We start from the raw sequence: 6474 nt of genomic DNA on the forward strand, positions 1-6474 counted from the left end.
GGAATGGCCCTAGAAAAGACAAAAAAAATAAAAATAAAAAAAAAACAGGCAAGTGTGGAATGAAACAGAAGCATGGTAACAAGAAAAAGCTGCTATTCCATGGACTTTTTTAAACTTTGAGTTTGAGTGAGGGTTTTCTGCCTCCAGAGCTAACTAACAAGGTGGTAGAGCAGGTGCTTGGCCCATTTCTCTCAAGGTCCACTGGGAGATGCTCAATGCCCCTGATCCCTACATTCAAGGTCGAGGGCCACTTTCCTCCAACCTCCCTCCACCAATGCCAAGGGCTAGGGCATCTGACAGAACTCTGTAGAGGTCAACCAAGCAAACATACATGGACCAAGGATTTTATAGGTGAACATTTACATTTGGAAGTTAGTTTTTAACGCTTAAAACTCCAAAAAAAAATAATAATGTGGAATGTCAAAAATGACATTTTCCCCAATGAATTAATAATAAACATCTACTTTTTCAAAACATTTATATATATTATATGTATATATAATATATACGCATGAAATCATTTTGCTCAGCAAACTAAAATAACCCTGTGAGGTTTTTGTACTAAATGCTTTATCATCTGTAAATTGAAGCTAATTCCCTCATGGGGTTGTCAGAATAATTAAATGAGATCAAATATAAAAAACACCCAGCACTTGGCTTAAAAAGTAGTGTGTGGCTACAAGTCGTAGATCGTTCTTACTCTTCAGAGCCCTCTTCTGCATGTGAGCATCGTGTTGATATTAAACATCAACTGTGATTTCTCTGTCTCATATAATAACATACTGAATGGCAGACCAAATGCAGACAGGAATAAAGTTCACATCCAGGTTTCTTGGAGTCCAAAACAGTTAATGCTCCTCTCAAGTTCAAGAAAACAACGTCAAAATGACTAACCACCAGTGAAAGGTAGGAACTGACCAAAGGATGGACAAGCTAATCAATCTGAAGAAGCAGCAGGTGATGGAGGAAGAAGGTGAAAGTTGTGTGTCTGCTGGGGTGAAAAGTCTATACGGAGTTCGTGCCTCACCAGGCCAGTCGGGGAAGACTTCACAAAGAGGTCAGAGCTAAGGGAAACCCCAAAGGTGAGGAGGAGGATGGGGTATCTTTTGCCAGGAAAGAATCAGAAGGAAATTTCCACAGCTCGCTGTGAAGAGACAGGGGACTGAGTTTCCTGTGTGTCTCTCATTAGGTGATTTGCTTGACTCGCTGTGGAGCTGACATCATTTTCGCCCTTGTCTTCACAAATGATTGGGATTTGATGAGCATCTGTTCTTACAAGCCATCTATTGCTTATTCTAGCTTTTTAAGCACAGAATATGTGTTCATCTTTTTTTCCCCAGTACGGTAGCAGAATTTAGTATGTCCTCAATAAATACTTACTTGATGAATCTCAGTGACCATATGCAGCTAAAACTCTTACGTTCAAACGGGGTCTGTATGCTTAAATACATGTCACTGTATGACTCATACTCAGCATCTTTCTAACAAGCTTCATCTTGTTTGATGTGATCCAAATAGCAAAGCGGCATACTTCTTCCTCCCCAGTAAAAGAAGCCTCCCAGTGGCACGATTAACACAAGCTCACTTACACATATGACTGAGGCCCCTAATAAAAGCCTCAAAAAAAAAAAAAAGAAAAAGAAAAGGTTGGAGAAAAAAAAATAGCTCACAGAGGTCAGCAAAGCAGCTGAAAAAGTCTTTATGAAATTGGAATGATTTTCTTGGCCAGAAAGTAATTCGGTGTTGACGTGAGTTTGGACAGCACCAACAAAAGATTTTCCAGTCCCCAGTTTAACTTCAGAGCATTTGCATTAAGACAAATAGGAAATAGTGCCTTCAAACATTTTGTGTGTGTGTATTCTGCATGAATGGCAAATTGTTAAATGAGGAGAAAAAAAACATTCTGATATAATTCCTGCCTCAATTAATTCAGAGTCTAAGAAAAACTAACATTTCTGAGTTTCTGAGATACTTTATTCTTACTCAGTAAGAGTTCAACTTACTTTTTCACTCAAACACTGGTATTTATAATTACTTTTCTTTACACTTTTAAAAGAAATAGTTTTGAGGAAAAACTCAAAATGGGTTATATCTTGTTCTTTAACACTGATCATTCATATTCTTTTTTTTTTTGTCTTTTGTTGTTGTTGTTGTTGTTGCTATTTCTTGGGCCGCTCCCGCGGCATATGGAGGTTCCCAGGCTAGGGGTTGAATCGGAGCTGTAGCCACCGGCCTACGCCAGAGCCACAGCAACGCAGGATCCGAGCTGCGTCTGCAACCTACAGCACAGCTCACGGCAACGCCGGATCGTTAACACACTGAGCAAGGGCAGGGACCGAACCCGCAACCTCATGGTTCCTAGTCGGATTCGTTAACCACTGCGCCACGACGGGAACTCCCAGATCATTCATATTCTTAATACCACGTACACCATTGTAAAGTTAATTCCAATTCAGAGGTTTCAGAAAAGAGTTTTTATTGTTGATAATAAGTACCAATCATCTTCAAGCATAAAAATGAAATGTGTAGGCATTTTTAGACTATCAAAATGTTACAGAATGGAAATAACTTTTCAATCTAATTTTTTAGCTCTGTGATAAAATTAATTATGCTTGAGGGGAATTCTAGCTTTTTTTTGTATTAGATCCACCACTTACAGAAACAGATTTTTTTAAGAAAAATTGGGAGTAGTAAAACACTAATGGTGTCTATTAGAATCAGAAGGTTTTTTCAAAAGAAGCATTTTGTATAGGTTACTACCCATATGGGAAAGGAATGGATATATGTATATGTATAACTGATATACTTTACTGTACACCTGAAATTAACACAACTTGGTAAGTCAACAATATTCCAATAATTTTTTTAAAAAAGAATCATTTAATACTGTCTCTGTTCTAATTATCCAATCATCTAACAAAAGAGCTCTGGTTTGGTGTGGGTTCTGATTTGCCCTTCTGATTGGATGCACATGGTAAACACTAGTGACATTCATTCAGGAGCCAGCACTGCCAAATTCCTCCTACCTTCAATAGATGGTCCTACTGCTCAAGAATAGAATTCATCAGACCTCATCTTTGTGATATCAGACCCTCACAGTTTTGGAGGGGAAACATCCATTTCTTCCTGTCACCATGGAGGAAATGACCCTTCTTATTTAAGGTCCATCCCTCAACTTATGCGATGGGCCCATGTCCACCTGTCTTTGCAGGATTCTTACTTACACTATCAATGACTTCTTTCCTGTCATTTCACAGGGAATGGCCCTCACACCATCAGGCTATGGACACCAGAAAACTAAGAGCCAATCTTGAACATCCCCCCCCCCCACCCCCCACCACCAGCCCATTTAACACATCACCAAGTCTTGCCACTTACTTCTCACTGGAATTCCATATCCTTCACTTCTCTCTCTGCCACCACCATCCTGGACCAAACTACCATCTCATCTTCCTCGGGCTAAAGCTTTCTAACTGACCCTGCCTGTTAGAACAGACGCAGTCTGTTCTTTACCCTACAGTTAACAGAAGCTTTTCAAAAGATGAATCTGTGTATTTCGTTCTCTAACTTAAAACCTTGTGGTGGACTTCCATTGCCATCCCCATAAGAAACACAATACTCGCTGTGTTTGTTTCACATGATCCAGCCCAGAACTGGGATCACAGCATCTGCTTCCTCTCTCTCTCTACTCCATCCATACGATTCTTCTTTTGGTTATTCTCAACCAGTCTAAGAATCCTCTCTGTTTTGATTTCATTGCACTTTTCATAATTTTTATCTATTTTTTGAATACTTGATTACCTATCTCTTCCAAAAGACTGTTTTCAAAATCAGGACCCAAATGATGTATATTTTGCTCAATATTTCATCCACAAGCATCTTGCTCACATATAGGCAGTATTCCTCACACACTTATGTGAGGAACACCTGAATTGGAAATATCACATTTGTGATTAATCAGCTAAACCCATGGGCATGCATGAATGAGCTCAGCTAGAATGAGCAGGGAAGTGGGTCAAAGAAAGCAGCAGGAGACCGAGGAAGAATGCGTAGGGTAGTTAAGGGTGCAGGATATTGAACCAACATGGAATGTTTTAAATAGCTCTGGACAAGCATTTCCTCAGCATTGGTTACTTTCCCCCAGTTTAATTTATTTCTCCTGATCTATTAACAGAACTGAATATGAAATTTCTCATGGATATACTGTTATCCTTTCCTTATGGGGTAGAGACTTTCTTCATAGCCTAAGGTTAAATAAGTACCAACTGAACGTGTTTTCACCGACAAGCAATTGTCATTGAATTCTCTCATTAAGTCTCCAAGGCATGCTTCCTCACGGATTGGCAACACAGGTGTGTTGTATACTTATCTTGCAGGTGCAGAGGCTTCACTGTCTGAGAGGTTGTAGGAGTACAGATAAAGGACCCGCTTGGGTGAAGTGGCTGTCACAAGCCTCCTCCGCTTCTGAAAGTCACAGTCTGTCAACCACCTTCCTTCTCCTGGGAAGGACCACTTAAATATCACGATAATTAGGAAGATAAAAATACAGCAGGGATGGAGTTACCTGGTGGCCTAATGATTAAGAACTTGGCATTGTCTCTGCTCGTGTCTCAGGTTTGAGCCCTGGCCTGGGAACTTCCCCATGCTGCAGGCGGCAAAAAAATACAGCAGGAACAATAACCCTAATAACCTCAATGCCAGATAAAATACAGGACACACACTTAAATTTGAATTTCAGGTAAACAATATTTTTTCAATTAAAGTATAGTTGATTTACAATGTTGGGCCCATTTCTACTCTAGAGCAAATTGACCCAGTCATACATAGTATACATTCTGTTTCTCATACTATCTTACACCATGTACTATCCCAAGAGACTGGCTCTAGTTCCCTGTGCTATACAGTAGGACCTCATTACTTACCCATTCTAAATGTAATTGTTTGCCTTTACCAACTATAAGTATGTTCATACAACATATTTACACTAGTTTAGACATAGTCGCACTAAAAATTATTCATTGTTTTTGCAAATTCAAATTTACTAAGCATGCTGAATGTGTATGTGCTAAATCTGGTAACCTTAACTGAAGTCCATTCATTCATTCATTCATTTGCCAACCACATGTTGAGGGCCAGCTGGAGACCAGTCTCTGTGTCAACAGTTGGGACTCGTCATTGAATAGGACAAAATCTCTCATGGAGAGAGCTTTCAGTCCGCAATGGAAAACAAACCTAGGTGCTTATGGAGTCCGATAGGCTGCACTTCCTTAGGATGGTCCCACCCCATCACTTTGCGTCAGTGTCCCCAGTCCAAAGATAGGCAGGTAGTCATCCCTCAAATATTTACGATCTCCTTGCCATTAAGTTAGGGAGTTTAAATTGATTTTTATTTCTTCTTCTACTTCTCTGCATTTTCCACATTTTCTAAATGAGTACATATTATTTTTACTGAAATATATTTGACATACAACATGGTGTAAATGTAAGGTGTACATGTTAATTTGGTATATTGATATATTGTAATGTGATTGCCACTGTGGCAATAATTAGCACTTCTATCACATGGCATAATTTTCCTGTCTTTTTAATGATTGGAATAAGTTCTATTCTCTTGGAAAGTTTGGTGATTCTAAAACAGCATTGTTGTCTATATTCACTGCGTTAAGCATGAGTTCTCCAAGGACTACATATTACTTATAAAAATGGTATGAATTTTTCCATACACTCAAGTTACCATACAGTTACTTTTTTATTATTTTTCATTTAATGGTTTAAAACCTGATCCATTTCATTAGCAGGAAGTCCAGCATCTACTTCTGAGATGACTTTTACCCCCAGAATTGTCAGGGAGGGCACTTTAGCAATCCGAAAAGTGGGAGAGGATGGAATAGAAATGTCACCACCCGAGGAGTGCTCTGCCCCATGAAGCCCCCATCCCTGTGGAAGGCCATCCCATGCCCACTCCAACAGCAGGACCTGAGCCCCTACATGAACAGCTACGGGCCCAGGCCTATGGAGCTCTGTACACGAGGTCTACCCACTCCTTTTTTTTTTTTTTCTTTCTGCTCTTTAGGTTCCCAGGCTAAGGGTTGAATCAGAGCTACAGCTGAATCAGAGCTACAGCTGCTGGCCATAGCCACAGCCACAGCAACGCAGGATCTGAGCCACATCTGCGACCTATACCACAGCTCACAGCAATGACAGATCCTTAACCCACAGAGCGAGGCCAGAGATCAAGCCCGCCACCTCATGGTTACTAGTTGGATTCGTTTCCACTGTGCCACTGTTGGAAACTCCCCATCCACTCCTTTAATGTTCAAACAATCCAGTGTGCTTCCCGGGTCTGCAGAATGAGGGTTTGGATCTATCCATGCCACACCCAGCCACCTCTCAGGAGACCAGCTGGCTTCCTTGTGCAGACTGAAGCCTGGTTTCGAGGCCCCCACCCACCTCACTGTGCGCACTTGACCACTT

The sequence above is a fragment of the Phacochoerus africanus genome, chromosome 15 (assembly GCF_016906955.1).
Source record: "Phacochoerus africanus isolate WHEZ1 chromosome 15, ROS_Pafr_v1, whole genome shotgun sequence".
Classification (NCBI taxonomy): domain Eukaryota; kingdom Metazoa; phylum Chordata; class Mammalia; order Artiodactyla; family Suidae; genus Phacochoerus; species Phacochoerus africanus.